The following is a 15,178-nucleotide window of genomic DNA, read 5'->3' as shown; positions in this document are numbered from 1 at the left end:
TGGGTTTCAGGGATTCCTTGCATCCATCAAACAGCTCGAGGGCAAAAGTGGGGATGTAGCTCAGTGGTAGAGCGCATGCTTCGCATGTATGAGGTCCCGGGTTCAATCCCCGGCATCTCCAGGAGCCTCTGTTCCTTATCTTGGCTTTTTTCCAGAAGGCTAGCCTGCCATCATGCAGAAAGAAGAAGTTTGTCATGCAGTTGGGGTGAGAGCCCCACTTAAATAGTCAGACATTTGCTTTGGAAAAATCTTTGAACTAGGCATAGTTTGCGCATTTCAAGAAAATCGGAGAATTTTGCATTCCAAAAGAAGGAAATAAATGCCCTCTCTGAGGATCGAACTCAGGACCTTCAGATTATGAGACTGACGCGCTGCCTACTGCGCTAAGAAGACTGTATATAGGCATCTGTACATAAGACCATGAAGATCATCCAGGTACAAGGCTGAAGGATTTTCCTGACTGACATTGTATACTGCAGAGTCGAATGGGGTGATGTGGCCGTCGGTTCAATGCAGGGTTTCCAATCATACAGTCAAACCTTGCAGAAGTGGGGATGTAGCTCAGTGGTAGAGCGCATGCTTTGCATGTATGAGGCCCCGGGTTCAATCCCCGGCATCTCCAGACTTTTGCCATGCTTACCTTGGATTTTGGGCCGAAAGCTAGGCTGGCATCATGATGAAGGAAGAGATATGTCCTCCAACCGGGATGAGGACCCCGCTTAATCTGTCAGACGTTTGCCTTGAAAAATCCCATGAAATGGGGCTATCTCATTTTTGATGATTATAGATCAAAAGAATCCTACTTGTTGAAGACATCAAAGTGATGATTCATCTTGACAACCATAATGCTTTGATGATAGAAATCTGTCGCATCTCTCTTGATCATTGGTAAGGGTTCTTCTTCTAAACCAGAGACTCTTTACAGTAGCTTTTAGAAAAACGGAATATTTTGTTTATCTCAATCACCTTCAATCTACAGATTTTTCCGTTCTCTTTCCTTTTGAAAATGCATCCAAAATGCACGTTCTTGATGCTGGGTGCGTAGTAATCACTCCCATAACTTTCTGTCATTTCTTTCATGGTTCCGCGCAGCCATCCATTTGCCACCAATGCTGCCCAAGGTCTTTGTATCAAAGTTCCTTTCCTTTCTGTAAAATTGAAATTTGGAGCACCCCTGCTTATCCCCAAGCCAAGACAGAACATGAACTTTGGTCTGAAATCCTCCTTTGGGGTGATAAGACGTACCTTACAGTGTGCTCTAAGAACTGGTGACTTTGAGAGGGAGCTGCAGGTAATGTTCATGATTTTCATCGATCTGCTCCTGATCCCCACCCCCACAACCTTTCTTGAGCGAGAGATAATTACAGCGCTGAAAGATACTTCAGCCACTCCTTCGATAGCTCAGTTGGTAGAGCGGAGGACTGTAGCATAAAGTCAGACATCCTTAGGTCGCTGGTTCAAATCCGGCTCGAAGGATTTTTTGCTTCGATTTCCATATATTTCACTTTTATTCAAACAATACCTTCCATTGATTATGATCGAGACTTTGCAGTCCCTGGGTTTCAGGGATTCCTTGCATCCATCAAACAGCTCGAGGGCAAAAGTGGGGATGTAGCTCAGTGGTAGAGCGCATGCTTCGCATGTATGAGGTCCCGGGTTCAATCCCCGGCATCTCCAGGAGCCTCTGTTCCTTATCTTGGCTTTTTTCCAGAAGGCTAGCCTGCCATCATGCAGAAAGAAGAAGTTTGTCATGCAGTTGGGGTGAGAGCCCCACTTAAATAGTCAGACATTTGCTTTGGAAAAATCTTTGAACTAGGCATAGTTTGCGCATTTCAAGAAAATCGGAGAATTTTGCATTCCAAAAGAAGGAAATAAATGCCCTCTCTGAGGATCGAACTCAGGACCTTCAGATTATGAGACTGACGCGCTGCCTACTGCGCTAAGAAGACTGTATATAGGCATCTGTACATAAGACCATGAAGATCATCCAGGTACAAGGCTGAAGGATTTTCCTGACTGACATTGTATACTGCAGAGTCGAATGGGGTGATGTGGCCGTCGGTTCAATGCAGGGTTTCCAATCATACAGTCAAACCTTGCAGAAGTGGGGATGTAGCTCAGTGGTAGAGCGCATGCTTTGCATGTATGAGGCCCCGGGTTCAATCCCCGGCATCTCCAGACTTTTGCCATGCTTACCTTGGATTTTGGGCCGAAAGCTAGGCTGGCATCATGATGAAGGAAGAGATATGTCCTCCAACCGGGATGAGGACCCCGCTTAATCTGTCAGACGTTTGCCTTGAAAAATCCCATGAAATGGGGCTATCTCATTTTTGATGATTATAGATCAAAAGAATCCTACTTGTTGAAGACATCAAAGTGATGATTCATCTTGACAACCATAATGCTTTGATGATAGAAATCTGTCGCATCTCTCTTGATCATTGGTAAGGGTTCTTCTTCTAAACCAGAGACTCTTTACAGTAGCTTTTAGAAAAACGGAATATTTTGTTTATCTCAATCACCTTCAATCTACAGATTTTTCCGTTCTCTTTCCTTTTGAAAATGCATCCAAAATGCACGTTCTTGATGCTGGGTGCGTAGTAATCACTCCCATAACTTTCTGTCATTTCTTTCATGGTTCCGCGCAGCCATCCATTTGCCACCAATGCTGCCCAAGGTCTTTGTATCAAAGTTCCTTTCCTTTCTGTAAAATTGAAATTTGGAGCACCCCTGCTTATCCCCAAGCCAAGACAGAACATGAACTTTGGTCTGAAATCCTCCTTTGGGGTGATAAGACGTACCTTACAGTGTGCTCTAAGAACTGGTGACTTTGAGAGGGAGCTGCAGGTAATGTTCATGATTTTCATCGATCTGCTCCTGATCCCCACCCCCACAACCTTTCTTGAGCGAGAGATAATTACAGCGCTGAAAGATACTTCAGCCACTCCTTCGATAGCTCAGTTGGTAGAGCGGAGGACTGTAGCATAAAGTCAGACATCCTTAGGTCGCTGGTTCAAATCCGGCTCGAAGGATTTTTTGCTTCAATTTCCATATATTTCACTTTTATTCAAACAATACCTTCCATTGATTATGATCGAGACTTTGCAGTCCCTGGGTTTCAGGGATTCCTTGCATCCATCAAACAGCTCGAGGGCAAAAGTGGGGATGTAGCTCAGTGGTAGAGCGCATGCTTCGCATGTATGAGGTCCCGGGTTCAATCCCCGGCATCTCCAAGAGCCTCTGTTCCTTATCTTGGCTTTTTTCCAGAAGGCTAGCCTGCCATCATGCAGAAAGAAGAAGTTTGTCATGCAGTTGGGGTGAGAGCCCCACTTAAATAGTCAGACATTTGCTTTGGAAAAATCTTTGAACTAGGCATAGTTTGCGCATTTCAAGAAAATCGGAGAATTTTGCATTCCAAAAGAAGGAAATAAATGCCCTCTCTGAGGATCGAACTCAGGACCTTCAGATTATGAGACTGACGCGCTGCCTACTGCGCTAAGAAGACTGTATATAGGCATCTGTACATAAGACCATGAAGATCATCCAGGTACAAGGCTGAAGGATTTTCCTGACTGACATTGTATACTGCAGAGTCGAATGGGGTGATGTGGCCGTCGGTTCAATGCAGGGTTTCCAATCATACAGTCAAACCTTGCAGAAGTGGGGATGTAGCTCAGTGGTAGAGCGCATGCTTTGCATGTATGAGGCCCCGGGTTCAATCCCCGGCATCTCCAGACTTTTGCCATGCTTACCTTGGATTTTGGGCCGAAAGCTAGGCTGGCATCATGATGAAGGAAGAGATATGTCCTCCAACCGGGATGAGGACCCCGCTTAATCTGTCAGACGTTTGCCTTGAAAAATCCCATGAAATGGGGCTATCTCATTTTTGATGATTATAGATCAAAAGAATCCTACTTGTTGAAGACATCAAAGTGATGATTCATCTTGACAACCATAATGCTTTGATGATAGAAATCTGTCGCATCTCTCTTGATCATTGGTAAGGGTTCTTCTTCTAAACCAGAGACTCTTTACAGTAGCTTTTAGAAAAACGGAATATTTTGTTTATCTCAATCACCTTCAATCTACAGATTTTTCCGTTCTCTTTCCTTTTGAAAATGCATCCAAAATGCACGTTCTTGATGCTGGGTGCGTAGTAATGACTCCCATAACTTTCTGTCATTTCTTTCATGGTTCCGCGCAGCCATCCATTTGCCACCAATGCTGCCCAAGGTCTTTGTATCAAAGTTCCTTTCCTTTCTGTAAAATTGAAATTTGGAGCACCCCTGCTTATCCCCAAGCCAAGACAGAACATGAACTTTGGTCTGAAATCCTCCTTTGGGGTGATAAGACGTACCTTACAGTGTGCTCTAAGAACTGGTGACTTTGAGAGGGAGCTGCAGGTAATGTTCATGATTTTCATCGATCTGCTCCTGATCCCCACCCCCACAACCTTTCTTGAGCGAGAGATAATTACAGCGCTGAAAGATACTTCAGCCACTCCTTCGATAGCTCAGTTGGTAGAGCGGAGGACTGTAGCATAAAGTCAGACATCCTTAGGTCGCTGGTTCAAATCCGGCTCGAAGGATTTTGTGCTTCGATTTCCATATATTTCACTTTTATTCAAACAATACCTTCCATTGATTATGATCGAGACTTTGCAGTCCCTGGGTTTCAGGGATTCCTTGCATCCATCAAACAGCTCGAGTGCAAAAGTGGGGATGTAGCTCAGTGGTAGAGCGCATGCTTCGCATGTATGAGGTCCCGGGTTCAATCCCCGGCATCTCCAGGAGCCTCTGTTCCTTATCTTGGCTTTTTTCCAGAAGGCTAGCCTGCCATCATGCAGAAAGAAGAAGTTTGTCATGCAGTTGGGGTGAGAGCCCCACTTAAATAGTCAGACATTTGCTTTGGAAAAATCTTTGAACTAGGCATAGTTTGCGCATTTCAAGAAAATCGGAGAATTTTGCATTCCAAAAGAAGGAAATAAATGCCCTCTCTGAGGATCGAACTCAGGACCTTCAGATTATGAGACTGACGCGCTGCCTACTGCGCTAAGAAGGCTGTATATAGGCATCTGTACATAAGACCATGAAGATCATCCAGGTACAAGGCTGAAGGATTTTCCTGACTGACATTGTATACAGCAGAGTCGAATGGGGTGATGTGGCCGTCGGTTCAATGCAGGGTTTCCAATCATACAGTCAAACCTTGCAGAAGTGGGGATGTAGCTCAGTGGTAGAGCGCATGCTTTGCATGTATGAGGCCCCGGGTTCAATCCCCGGCATCTCCAGACTTTTGCCATGCTTACCTTGGATTTTGGGCCGAAAGCTAGGCTGGCATCATGATGAAGGAAGAGATATGTCCTCCAACCGGGATGAGGACCCCGCTTAATCTGTCAGACGTTTGCCTTGAAAAATCCCATGAAATGGGGCTATCTCATTTTTGATGATTATAGATCAAAAGAATCCTACTTGTTGAAGACATCAAAGTGATGATTCATCTTGACAACCATAATGCTTTGATGATAGAAATCTGTCGCATCTCTCTTGATCATTGGTAAGGGTTCTTCTTCTAAACCAGAGACTCTTTACAGTAGCTTTTAGAAAAACGGAATATTTTGTTTATCTCAATCACCTTCAATCTACAGATTTTTCCGTTCTCTTTCCTTTTGAAAATGCATCCAAAATGCACGTTCTTGATGCTGGGTGCGTAGTAATGACTCCCATAACTTTCTGTCATTTCTTTCATGGTTCCGCGCAGCCATCCATTTGCCACCAATGCTGCCCAAGGTCTTTGTATCAAAGTTCCTTTCCTTTCTGTAAAATTGAAATTTGGAGCACCCCTGCTTATCCCCAAGCCAAGACAGAACATGAACTTTGGTCTGAAATCCTCCTTTGGGGTGATAAGACGTACCTTACAGTGTGCTCTAAGAACTGGTGACTTTGAGAGGGAGCTGCAGGTAATGTTCATGATTTTCATCGATCTGCTCCTGATCCCCACCCCCACAACCTTTCTTGAGCGAGAGATAATTACAGCGCTGAAAGATACTTCAGCCACTCCTTCGATAGCTCAGTTGGTAGAGCGGAGGACTGTAGCATAAAGTCAGACATCCTTAGGTCGCTGGTTCAAATCCGGCTCGAAGGATTTTTTGCTTCGATTTCCATATATTTCACTTTTATTCAAACAATACCTTCCATTGATTATGATCGAGACTTTGCAGTCCCTGGGTTTCAGGGATTCCTTGCATCCATCAAACAGCTCGAGGGCAAAAGTGGGGATGTAGCTCAGTGGTAGAGCGCATGCTTCGCATGTATGAGGTCCCGGGTTCAATCCCCGGCATCTCCAGGAGCCTCTGTTCCTTATCTTGGCTTTTTTCCAGAAGGCTAGCCTGCCATCATGCAGAAAGAAGAAGTTTGTCATGCAGTTGGGGTGAGAGCCCCACTTAAATAGTCAGACATTTGCTTTGGAAAAATCTTTGAACTAGGCATAGTTTGCGCATTTCAAGAAAATCGGAGAATTTTGCATTCCAAAAGAAGGAAATAAATGCCCTCTCTGAGGATCGAACTCAGGACCTTCAGATTATGAGACTGACGCGCTGCCTACTGCGCTAAGAAGACTGTATATAGGCATCTGTACATAAGACCATGAAGATCATCCAGGTACAAGGCTGAAGGATTTTCCTGACTGACATTGTATACTGCAGAGTCGAATGGGGTGATGTGGCCGTCGGTTCAATGCAGGGTTTCCAATCATACAGTCAAACCTTGCAGAAGTGGGGATGTAGCTCAGTGGTAGAGCGCATGCTTTGCATGTATGAGGCCCCGGGTTCCATCCCCGGCATCTCCAGACTTTTGCCATGCTTACCTTGGATTTTGGGCCGAAAGCTAGGCTGGCATCATGATGAAGGAAGAGATATGTCCTCCAACCGGGATGAGGACCCCGCTTAATCTGTCAGACGTTTGCCTTGAAAAATCCCATGAAATGGGGCTATCTCATTTTTGATGATTATAGATCAAAAGAATCCTACTTGTTGAAGACATCAAAGTGATGATTCATCTTGACAACCATAATGCTTTGATGATAGAAATCTGTCGCATCTCTCTTGATCATTGGTAAGGGTTCTTCTTCTAAACCAGAGACTCTTTACAGTAGCTTTTAGAAAAACGGAATATTTTGTTTATCTCAATCACCTTCAATCTACAGATTTTTCCGTTCTCTTTCCTTTTGAAAATGCATCCAAAATGCACGTTCTTGATGCTGGGTGCGTAGTAATCACTCCCATAACTTTCTGTCATTTCTTTCATGGTTCCGCGCAGCCATCCATTTGCCACCAATGCTGCCCAAGGTCTTTGTATCAAAGTTCCTTTCCTTTCTGTAAAATTGAAATTTGGAGCACCCCTGCTTATCCCCAAGCCAAGACAGAACATGAACTTTGGTCTGAAATCCTCCTTTGGGGTGATAAGACGTACCTTACAGTGTGCTCTAAGAACTGGTGACTTTGAGAGGGAGCTGCAGGTAATGTTCATGATTTTCATCGATCTGCTCCTGATCCCCACCCCCACAACCTTTCTTGAGCGAGAGATAATTACAGCGCTGAAAGATACTTCAGCCACTCCTTCGATAGCTCAGTTGGTAGAGCGGAGGACTGTAGCATAAAGTCAGACATCCTTAGGTCGCTGGTTCAAATCCGGCTCGAAGGATTTTGTGCTTCGATTTCCATATATTTCACTTTTATTCAAACAATACCTTCCATTGATTATGATCGAGACTTTGCAGTCCCTGGGTTTCAGGGATTCCTTGCATCCATCAAACAGCTCGAGTGCAAAAGTGGGGATGTAGCTCAGTGGTAGAGCGCATGCTTCGCATGTATGAGGTCCCGGGTTCAATCCCCGGCATCTCCAGGAGCCTCTGTTCCTTATCTTGGCTTTTTTCCAGAAGGCTAGCCTGCCATCATGCAGAAAGAAGAAGTTTGTCATGCAGTTGGGGTGAGAGCCCCACTTAAATAGTCAGACATTTGCTTTGGAAAAATCTTTGAACTAGGCATAGTTTGCGCATTTCAAGAAAATCGGAGAATTTTGCATTCCAAAAGAAGGAAATAAATGCCCTCTCTGAGGATCGAACTCAGGACCTTCAGATTATGAGACTGACGCGCTGCCTACTGCGCTAAGAAGGCTGTATATAGGCATCTGTACATAAGACCATGAAGATCATCCAGGTACAAGGCTGAAGGATTTTCCTGACTGACATTGTATACTGCAGAGTCGAAAGGGGTGATGTGGCCGTCGGTTCAATGCAGGGTTTCCAATCATACAGTCAAACCTTGCAGAAGTGGGGATGTAGCTCAGTGGTAGAGCGCATGCTTTGCATGTATGAGGCCCCGGGTTCAATCCCCGGCATCTCCAGACTTTTGCCATGCTTACCTTGGATTTTGGGCCGAAAGCTAGGCTGGCATCATGATGAAGGAAGAGATATGTCCTCCAACCGGGATGAGGACCCCGCTTAATCTGTCAGACGTTTGCCTTGAAAAATCCCATGAAATGGGGCTATCTCATTTTTGATGATTATAGATCAAAAGAATCCTACTTGTTGAAGACATCAAAGTGATGATTCATCTTGACAACCATAATGCTTTGATGATAGAAATCTGTCGCATCTCTCTTGATCATTGGTAAGGGTTCTTCTTCTAAACCAGAGACTCTTTACAGTAGCTTTTAGAAAAACGGAATATTTTGTTTATCTCAATCACCTTCAATCTACAGATTTTTCCGTTCTCTTTCCTTTTGAAAATGCATCCAAAATGCACGTTCTTGATGCTGGGTGCGTAGTAATGACTCCCATAACTTTCTGTCATTTCTTTCATGGTTCCGCGCAGCCATCCATTTGCCACCAATGCTGCCCAAGGTCTTTGTATCAAAGTTCCTTTCCTTTCTGTAAAATTGAAATTTGGAGCACCCCTGCTTATCCCCAAGCCAAGACAGAACATGAACTTTGGTCTGAAATCCTCCTTTGGGGTGATAAGACGTACCTTACAGTGTGCTCTAAGAACTGGTGACTTTGAGAGGGAGCTGCAGGTAATGTTCATGATTTTCATCGATCTGCTCCTGATCCCCACCCCCACAACCTTTCTTGAGCGAGAGATAATTACAGCGCTGAAAGATACTTCAGCCACTCCTTCGATAGCTCAGTTGGTAGAGCGGAGGACTGTAGCATAAAGTCAGACATCCTTAGGTCGCTGGTTCAAATCCGGCTCGAAGGATTTTTTGCTTCAATTTCCATATATTTCACTTTTATTCAAACAATACCTTCCATTGATTATGATCGAGACTTTGCAGTCCCTGGGTTTCAGGGATTCCTTGCATCCATCAAACAGCTCGAGGGCAAAAGTGGGGATGTAGCTCAGTGGTAGAGCGCATGCTTCGCATGTATGAGGTCCCGGGTTCAATCCCCGGCATCTCCAGGAGCCTCTGTTCCTTATCTTGGCTTTTTTCCAGAAGGCTAGCCTGCCATCATGCAGAAAGAAGAAGTTTGTCATGCAGTTGGGGTGAGAGCCCCACTTAAATAGTCAGACATTTGCTTTGGAAAAATCTTTGAACTAGGCATAGTTTGCGCATTTCAAGAAAATCGGAGAATTTTGCATTCCAAAAGAAGGAAATAAATGCCCTCTCTGAGGATCGAACTCAGGACCTTCAGATTATGAGACTGACGCGCTGCCTACTGCGCTAAGAAGACTGTATATAGGCATCTGTACATAAGACCATGAAGATCATCCAGGTACAAGGCTGAAGGATTTTCCTGACTGACATTGTATACTGCAGAGTCGAATGGGGTGATGTGGCCGTCGGTTCAATGCAGGGTTTCCAATCATACAGTCAAACCTTGCAGAAGTGGGGATGTAGCTCAGTGGTAGAGCGCATGCTTTGCATGTATGAGGCCCCGGGTTCAATCCCCGGCATCTCCAGACTTTTGCCATGCTTACCTTGGATTTTGGGCCGAAAGCTAGGCTGGCATCATGATGAAGGAAGAGATATGTCCTCCAACCGGGATGAGGACCCCGCTTAATCTGTCAGACGTTTGCCTTGAAAAATCCCATGAAATGGGGCTATCTCATTTTTGATGATTATAGATCAAAAGAATCCTACTTGTTGAAGACATCAAAGTGATGATTCATCTTGACAACCATAATGCTTTGATGATAGAAATCTGTCGCATCTCTCTTGATCATTGGTAAGGGTTCTTCTTCTAAACCAGAGACTCTTTACAGTAGCTTTTAGAAAAACGGAATATTTTGTTTATCTCAATCACCTTCAATCTACAGATTTTTCCGTTCTCTTTCCTTTTGAAAATGCATCCAAAATGCACGTTCTTGATGCTGGGTGCGTAGTAATGACTCCCATAACTTTCTGTCATTTCTTTCATGGTTCCGCGCAGCCATCCATTTGCCACCAATGCTGCCCAAGGTCTTTGTATCAAAGTTCCTTTCCTTTCTGTAAAATTGAAATTTGGAGCACCCCTGCTTATCCCCAAGCCAAGACAGAACATGAACTTTGGTCTGAAATCCTCCTTTGGGGTGATAAGACGTACCTTACAGTGTGCTCTAAGAACTGGTGACTTTGAGAGGGAGCTGCAGGTAATGTTCATGATTTTCATCGATCTGCTCCTGATCCCCACCCCCACAACCTTTCTTGAGCGAGAGATAATTACAGCGCTGAAAGATACTTCAGCCACTCCTTCGATAGCTCAGTTGGTAGAGCGGAGGACTGTAGCATAAAGTCAGACATCCTTAGGTCGCTGGTTCAAATCCGGCTCGAAGGATTTTGTGCTTCGATTTCCATATATTTCACTTTTATTCAAACAATACCTTCCATTGATTATGATCGAGACTTTGCAGTCCCTGGGTTTCAGGGATTCCTTGCATCCATCAAACAGCTCGAGTGCAAAAGTGGGGATGTAGCTCAGTGGTAGAGCGCATGCTTCGCATGTATGAGGTCCCGGGTTCAATCCCCGGCATCTCCAGGAGCCTCTGTTCCTTATCTTGGCTTTTTTCCAGAAGGCTAGCCTGCCATCATGCAGAAAGAAGAAGTTTGTCATGCAGTTGGGGTGAGAGCCCCACTTAAATAGTCAGACATTTGCTTTGGAAAAATCTTTGAACTAGGCATAGTTTGCGCATTTCAAGAAAATTGGAGAATTTTGCATTCCAAAAGAAGGAAATAAATGCCCTCTCTGAGGATCGAACTCAGGACCTTCAGATTATGAGACTGACGCGCTGCCTACTGCGCTAAGAAGGCTGTATATAGGCATCTGTACATAAGACCATGAAGATCATCCAGGTACAAGGCTGAAGGATTTTCCTGACTGACATTGTATACAGCAGAGTCGAATGGGGTGATGTGGCCGTCGGTTCAATGCAGGGTTTCCAATCATACAGTCAAACCTTGCAGAAGTGGGGATGTAGCTCAGTGGTAGAGCGCATGCTTTGCATGTATGAGGCCCCGGGTTCAATCCCCGGCATCTCCAGACTTTTGCCATGCTTACCTTGGATTTTGGGCCGAAAGCTAGGCTGGCATCATGATGAAGGAAGAGATATGTCCTCCAACCGGGATGAGGACCCCGCTTAATCTGTCAGACGTTTGCCTTGAAAAATCCCATGAAATGGGGCTATCTCATTTTTGATGATTATAGATCAAAAGAATCCTACTTGTTGAAGACATCAAAGTGATGATTCATCTTGACAACCATAATGCTTTGATGATAGAAATCTGTCGCATCTCTCTTGATCATTGGTAAGGGTTCTTCTTCTAAACCAGAGACTCTTTACAGTAGCTTTTAGAAAAACGGAATATTTTGTTTATCTCAATCACCTTCAATCTACAGATTTTTCCGTTCTCTTTCCTTTTGAAAATGCATCCAAAATGCACGTTCTTGATGCTGGGTGCGTAGTAATGACTCCCATAACTTTCTGTCATTTCTTTCATGGTTCCGCGCAGCCATCCATTTGCCACCAATGCTGCCCAAGGTCTTTGTATCAAAGTTCCTTTCCTTTCTGTAAAATTGAAATTTGGAGCACCCCTGCTTATCCCCAAGCCAAGACAGAACATGAACTTTGGTCTGAAATCCTCCTTTGGGGTGATAAGACGTACCTTACAGTGTGCTCTAAGAACTGGTGACTTTGAGAGGGAGCTGCAGGTAATGTTCATGATTTTCATCGATCTGCTCCTGATCCCCACCCCCACAACCTTTCTTGAGCGTGAGATAATTACAGCGCTGAAAGATACTTCAGCCACTCCTTCGATAGCTCAGTTGGTAGAGCGGAGGACTGTAGCATAAAGTCAGACATCCTTAGGTCGCTGGTTCAAATCCGGCTCGAAGGATTTTGTGCTTCGATTTCCATATATTTCACTTTTATTCAAACAATACCTTCCATTGATTATGATCGAGACTTTGCAGTCCCTGGGTTTCAGGGATTCCTTGCATCCATCAAACAGCTCGAGTGCAAAAGTGGGGATGTAGCTCAGTGGTAGAGCGCATGCTTCGCATGTATGAGGTCCCGGGTTCAATCCCCGGCATCTCCAGGAGCCTCTGTTCCTTATCTTGGCTTTTTTCCAGAAGGCTAGCCTGCCATCATGCAGAAAGAAGAAGTTTGTCATGCAGTTGGGGTGAGAGCCCCACTTAAATAGTCAGACATTTGCTTTGGAAAAATCTTTGAACTAGGCATAGTTTGCGCATTTCAAGAAAATCGGAGAATTTTGCATTCCAAAAGAAGGAAATAAATGCCCTCTCTGAGGATCGAACTCAGGACCTTCAGATTATGAGACTGACGCGCTGCCTACTGCGCTAAGAAGGCTGTATATAGGCATCTGTACATAAGACCATGAAGATCATCCAGGTACAAGGCTGAAGGATTTTCCTGACTGACATTGTATACAGCAGAGTCGAATGGGGTGATGTGGCCGTCGGTTCAATGCAGGGTTTCCAATCATACAGTCAAACCTTGCAGAAGTGGGGATGTAGCTCAGTGGTAGAGCGCATGCTTTGCATGTATGAGGCCCCGGGTTCAATCCCCGGCATCTCCAGACTTTTGCCATGCTTACCTTGGATTTTGGGCCGAAAGCTAGGCTGGCATCATGATGAAGGAAGAGATATGTCCTCCAACCGGGATGAGGACCCCGCTTAATCTGTCAGACGTTTGCCTTGAAAAATCCCATGAAATGGGGCTATCTCATTTTTGATGATTATAGATCAAAAGAATCCTACTTGTTGAAGACATCAAAGTGATGATTCATCTTGACAACCATAATGCTTTGATGATAGAAATCTGTCGCATCTCTCTTGATCATTGGTAAGGGTTCTTCTTCTAAACCAGAGACTCTTTACAGTAGCTTTTAGAAAAACGGAATATTTTGTTTATCTCAATCACCTTCAATCTACAGATTTTTCCGTTCTCTTTCCTTTTGAAAATGCATCCAAAATGCACGTTCTTGATGCTGGGTGCGTAGTAATGACTCCCATAACTTTCTGTCATTTCTTTCATGGTTCCGCGCAGCCATCCATTTGCCACCAATGCTGCCCAAGGTCTTTGTATCAAAGTTCCTTTCCTTTCTGTAAAATTGAAATTTGGAGCACCCCTGCTTATCCCCAAGCCAAGACAGAACATGAACTTTGGTCTGAAATCCTCCTTTGGGGTGATAAGACGTACCTTACAGTGTGCTCTAAGAACTGGTGACTTTGAGAGGGAGCTGCAGGTAATGTTCATGATTTTCATCGATCTGCTCCTGATCCCCACCCCCACAACCTTTCTTGAGCGTGAGATAATTACAGCGCTGAAAGATACTTCAGCCACTCCTTCGATAGCTCAGTTGGTAGAGCGGAGGACTGTAGCATAAAGTCAGACATCCTTAGGTCGCTGGTTCAAATCCGGCTCGAAGGATTTTGTGCTTCGATTTCCATATATTTCACTTTTATTCAAACAATACCTTCCATTGATTATGATCGAGACTTTGCAGTCCCTGGGTTTCAGGGATTCCTTGCATCCATCAAACAGCTCGAGTGCAAAAGTGGGGATGTAGCTCAGTGGTAGAGCGCATGCTTCGCATGTATGAGGTCCCGGGTTCAATCCCCGGCATCTCCAGGAGCCTCTGTTCCTTATCTTGGCTTTTTTCCAGAAGGCTAGCCTGCCATCATGCAGAAAGAAGAAGTTTGTCATGCAGTTGGGGTGAGAGCCCCACTTAAATAGTCAGACATTTGCTTTGGAAAAATCTTTGAACTAGGCATAGTTTGCGCATTTCAAGAAAATCGGAGAATTTTGCATTCCAAAAGAAGGAAATAAATGCCCTCTCTGAGGATCGAACTCAGGACCTTCAGATTATGAGACTGACGCGCTGCCTACTGCGCTAAGAAGGCTGTATATAGGCATCTGTACATAAGACCATGAAGATCATCCAGGTACAAGGCTGAAGGATTTTCCTGACTGACATTGTATACAGCAGAGTCGAATGGGGTGATGTGGCCGTCGGTTCAATGCAGGGTTTCCAATCATACAGTCAAACCTTGCAGAAGTGGGGATGTAGCTCAGTGGTAGAGCGCATGCTTTGCATGTATGAGGCCCCGGGTTCAATCCCCGGCATCTCCAGACTTTTGCCATGCTTACCTTGGATTTTGGGCCGAAAGCTAGGCTGGCATCATGATGAAGGAAGAGATATGTCCTCCAACCGGGATGAGGACCCCGCTTAATCTGTCAGACGTTTGCCTTGAAAAATCCCATGAAATGGGGCTATCTCATTTTTGATGATTATAGATCAAAAGAATCCTACTTGTTGAAGACATCAAAGTGATGATTCATCTTGACAACCATAATGCTTTGATGATAGAAATCTGTCGCATCTCTCTTGATCATTGGTAAGGGTTCTTCTTCTAAACCAGAGACTCTTTACAGTAGCTTTTAGAAAAACGGAATATTTTGTTTATCTCAATCACCTTCAATCTACAGATTTTTCCGTTCTCTTTCCTTTTGAAAATGCATCCAAAATGCACGTTCTTGATGCTGGGTGCGTAGTAATCACTCCCATAACTTTCTGTCATTTCTTTCATGGTTCCGCGCAGCCATCCATTTGCCACCAATGCTGCCCAAGGTCTTTGTATCAAAGTTCCTTTCCTTTCTGTAAAATTGAAATTTGGAGCACCC

At 44.5% G+C, this 15,178-nt stretch overlaps 33 non-coding genes across 33 annotated transcripts; 28 read left to right on the top strand and 5 right to left on the bottom strand.

Annotated features, from left to right (window-relative positions):
* Nucleotides 1-49: 49 nt before the first annotated feature.
* On the top strand, nt 50-121 carry TRNAA-CGC (transfer RNA alanine (anticodon CGC)). The gene has a single exon. It is a non-coding gene; the product is annotated as a tRNA-Ala (tRNA).
* A 429-nt stretch (nt 122-550) lies between these two features.
* On the top strand, nt 551-622 carry TRNAA-UGC (transfer RNA alanine (anticodon UGC)). The gene has a single exon. It is a non-coding gene; the product is annotated as a tRNA-Ala (tRNA).
* Nucleotides 623-1,390: 768 nt separating this feature from the next.
* Nucleotides 1,391-1,476, top strand: TRNAY-GUA (transfer RNA tyrosine (anticodon GUA)). The gene is given in 2 exon segments: nt 1,391-1,427; nt 1,441-1,476. It is a non-coding gene; the product is annotated as a tRNA-Tyr (tRNA).
* Nucleotides 1,477-1,605: 129 nt separating this feature from the next.
* On the top strand, nt 1,606-1,677 carry TRNAA-CGC (transfer RNA alanine (anticodon CGC)). Its single transcript has one exon. It is a non-coding gene; the product is annotated as a tRNA-Ala (tRNA).
* A 429-nt stretch (nt 1,678-2,106) lies between these two features.
* Nucleotides 2,107-2,178, top strand: TRNAA-UGC (transfer RNA alanine (anticodon UGC)). The gene has a single exon. It is a non-coding gene; the product is annotated as a tRNA-Ala (tRNA).
* Nucleotides 2,179-2,946: 768 nt separating this feature from the next.
* On the top strand, nt 2,947-3,032 carry TRNAY-GUA (transfer RNA tyrosine (anticodon GUA)). Its single transcript is given in 2 exon segments — nt 2,947-2,983; nt 2,997-3,032. It is a non-coding gene; the product is annotated as a tRNA-Tyr (tRNA).
* Nucleotides 3,033-3,161: 129 nt separating this feature from the next.
* Nucleotides 3,162-3,233, top strand: TRNAA-CGC (transfer RNA alanine (anticodon CGC)). Its single transcript has one exon. It is a non-coding gene; the product is annotated as a tRNA-Ala (tRNA).
* A 429-nt stretch (nt 3,234-3,662) lies between these two features.
* Nucleotides 3,663-3,734, top strand: TRNAA-UGC (transfer RNA alanine (anticodon UGC)). Its single transcript has one exon. It is a non-coding gene; the product is annotated as a tRNA-Ala (tRNA).
* A 768-nt stretch (nt 3,735-4,502) lies between these two features.
* On the top strand, nt 4,503-4,588 carry TRNAY-GUA (transfer RNA tyrosine (anticodon GUA)). The gene is given in 2 exon segments: nt 4,503-4,539; nt 4,553-4,588. It is a non-coding gene; the product is annotated as a tRNA-Tyr (tRNA).
* Nucleotides 4,589-4,717: 129 nt separating this feature from the next.
* Nucleotides 4,718-4,789, top strand: TRNAA-CGC (transfer RNA alanine (anticodon CGC)). Its single transcript has one exon. It is a non-coding gene; the product is annotated as a tRNA-Ala (tRNA).
* A 199-nt stretch (nt 4,790-4,988) lies between these two features.
* TRNAM-CAU (transfer RNA methionine (anticodon CAU)) lies at nt 4,989-5,061 on the bottom strand. The gene has a single exon. It is a non-coding gene; the product is annotated as a tRNA-Met (tRNA).
* Nucleotides 5,062-5,218: 157 nt separating this feature from the next.
* On the top strand, nt 5,219-5,290 carry TRNAA-UGC (transfer RNA alanine (anticodon UGC)). The gene has a single exon. It is a non-coding gene; the product is annotated as a tRNA-Ala (tRNA).
* Nucleotides 5,291-6,058: 768 nt separating this feature from the next.
* Nucleotides 6,059-6,144, top strand: TRNAY-GUA (transfer RNA tyrosine (anticodon GUA)). The gene is given in 2 exon segments: nt 6,059-6,095; nt 6,109-6,144. It is a non-coding gene; the product is annotated as a tRNA-Tyr (tRNA).
* Nucleotides 6,145-6,273: 129 nt separating this feature from the next.
* On the top strand, nt 6,274-6,345 carry TRNAA-CGC (transfer RNA alanine (anticodon CGC)). The gene has a single exon. It is a non-coding gene; the product is annotated as a tRNA-Ala (tRNA).
* Nucleotides 6,346-7,614: 1,269 nt separating this feature from the next.
* Nucleotides 7,615-7,700, top strand: TRNAY-GUA (transfer RNA tyrosine (anticodon GUA)). Its single transcript is given in 2 exon segments — nt 7,615-7,651; nt 7,665-7,700. It is a non-coding gene; the product is annotated as a tRNA-Tyr (tRNA).
* A 129-nt stretch (nt 7,701-7,829) lies between these two features.
* TRNAA-CGC (transfer RNA alanine (anticodon CGC)) lies at nt 7,830-7,901 on the top strand. The gene has a single exon. It is a non-coding gene; the product is annotated as a tRNA-Ala (tRNA).
* A 199-nt stretch (nt 7,902-8,100) lies between these two features.
* On the bottom strand, nt 8,101-8,173 carry TRNAM-CAU (transfer RNA methionine (anticodon CAU)). Its single transcript has one exon. It is a non-coding gene; the product is annotated as a tRNA-Met (tRNA).
* A 157-nt stretch (nt 8,174-8,330) lies between these two features.
* Nucleotides 8,331-8,402, top strand: TRNAA-UGC (transfer RNA alanine (anticodon UGC)). The gene has a single exon. It is a non-coding gene; the product is annotated as a tRNA-Ala (tRNA).
* A 768-nt stretch (nt 8,403-9,170) lies between these two features.
* Nucleotides 9,171-9,256, top strand: TRNAY-GUA (transfer RNA tyrosine (anticodon GUA)). The gene is given in 2 exon segments: nt 9,171-9,207; nt 9,221-9,256. It is a non-coding gene; the product is annotated as a tRNA-Tyr (tRNA).
* Nucleotides 9,257-9,385: 129 nt separating this feature from the next.
* On the top strand, nt 9,386-9,457 carry TRNAA-CGC (transfer RNA alanine (anticodon CGC)). The gene has a single exon. It is a non-coding gene; the product is annotated as a tRNA-Ala (tRNA).
* Nucleotides 9,458-9,886: 429 nt separating this feature from the next.
* On the top strand, nt 9,887-9,958 carry TRNAA-UGC (transfer RNA alanine (anticodon UGC)). The gene has a single exon. It is a non-coding gene; the product is annotated as a tRNA-Ala (tRNA).
* A 768-nt stretch (nt 9,959-10,726) lies between these two features.
* Nucleotides 10,727-10,812, top strand: TRNAY-GUA (transfer RNA tyrosine (anticodon GUA)). The gene is given in 2 exon segments: nt 10,727-10,763; nt 10,777-10,812. It is a non-coding gene; the product is annotated as a tRNA-Tyr (tRNA).
* A 129-nt stretch (nt 10,813-10,941) lies between these two features.
* On the top strand, nt 10,942-11,013 carry TRNAA-CGC (transfer RNA alanine (anticodon CGC)). The gene has a single exon. It is a non-coding gene; the product is annotated as a tRNA-Ala (tRNA).
* Nucleotides 11,014-11,212: 199 nt separating this feature from the next.
* On the bottom strand, nt 11,213-11,285 carry TRNAM-CAU (transfer RNA methionine (anticodon CAU)). The gene has a single exon. It is a non-coding gene; the product is annotated as a tRNA-Met (tRNA).
* Nucleotides 11,286-11,442: 157 nt separating this feature from the next.
* On the top strand, nt 11,443-11,514 carry TRNAA-UGC (transfer RNA alanine (anticodon UGC)). Its single transcript has one exon. It is a non-coding gene; the product is annotated as a tRNA-Ala (tRNA).
* A 768-nt stretch (nt 11,515-12,282) lies between these two features.
* Nucleotides 12,283-12,368, top strand: TRNAY-GUA (transfer RNA tyrosine (anticodon GUA)). The gene is given in 2 exon segments: nt 12,283-12,319; nt 12,333-12,368. It is a non-coding gene; the product is annotated as a tRNA-Tyr (tRNA).
* Nucleotides 12,369-12,497: 129 nt separating this feature from the next.
* On the top strand, nt 12,498-12,569 carry TRNAA-CGC (transfer RNA alanine (anticodon CGC)). Its single transcript has one exon. It is a non-coding gene; the product is annotated as a tRNA-Ala (tRNA).
* Nucleotides 12,570-12,768: 199 nt separating this feature from the next.
* Nucleotides 12,769-12,841, bottom strand: TRNAM-CAU (transfer RNA methionine (anticodon CAU)). Its single transcript has one exon. It is a non-coding gene; the product is annotated as a tRNA-Met (tRNA).
* Nucleotides 12,842-12,998: 157 nt separating this feature from the next.
* TRNAA-UGC (transfer RNA alanine (anticodon UGC)) lies at nt 12,999-13,070 on the top strand. Its single transcript has one exon. It is a non-coding gene; the product is annotated as a tRNA-Ala (tRNA).
* A 768-nt stretch (nt 13,071-13,838) lies between these two features.
* Nucleotides 13,839-13,924, top strand: TRNAY-GUA (transfer RNA tyrosine (anticodon GUA)). Its single transcript is given in 2 exon segments — nt 13,839-13,875; nt 13,889-13,924. It is a non-coding gene; the product is annotated as a tRNA-Tyr (tRNA).
* A 129-nt stretch (nt 13,925-14,053) lies between these two features.
* On the top strand, nt 14,054-14,125 carry TRNAA-CGC (transfer RNA alanine (anticodon CGC)). The gene has a single exon. It is a non-coding gene; the product is annotated as a tRNA-Ala (tRNA).
* Nucleotides 14,126-14,324: 199 nt separating this feature from the next.
* On the bottom strand, nt 14,325-14,397 carry TRNAM-CAU (transfer RNA methionine (anticodon CAU)). The gene has a single exon. It is a non-coding gene; the product is annotated as a tRNA-Met (tRNA).
* Nucleotides 14,398-14,554: 157 nt separating this feature from the next.
* Nucleotides 14,555-14,626, top strand: TRNAA-UGC (transfer RNA alanine (anticodon UGC)). The gene has a single exon. It is a non-coding gene; the product is annotated as a tRNA-Ala (tRNA).
* Nucleotides 14,627-15,178: the final 552 nt, after the last annotated feature.

Source organism: Triturus cristatus, chromosome 4_1 (assembly GCF_964204655.1).
Source record: "Triturus cristatus chromosome 4_1, aTriCri1.1, whole genome shotgun sequence".
NCBI classification, from domain to species: Eukaryota; Metazoa; Chordata; class Amphibia; order Caudata; family Salamandridae; genus Triturus; species Triturus cristatus.
Note: the sequence above shows the minus strand (reverse complement) of the source record. Positions and strands in the feature narration are given on the sequence as shown.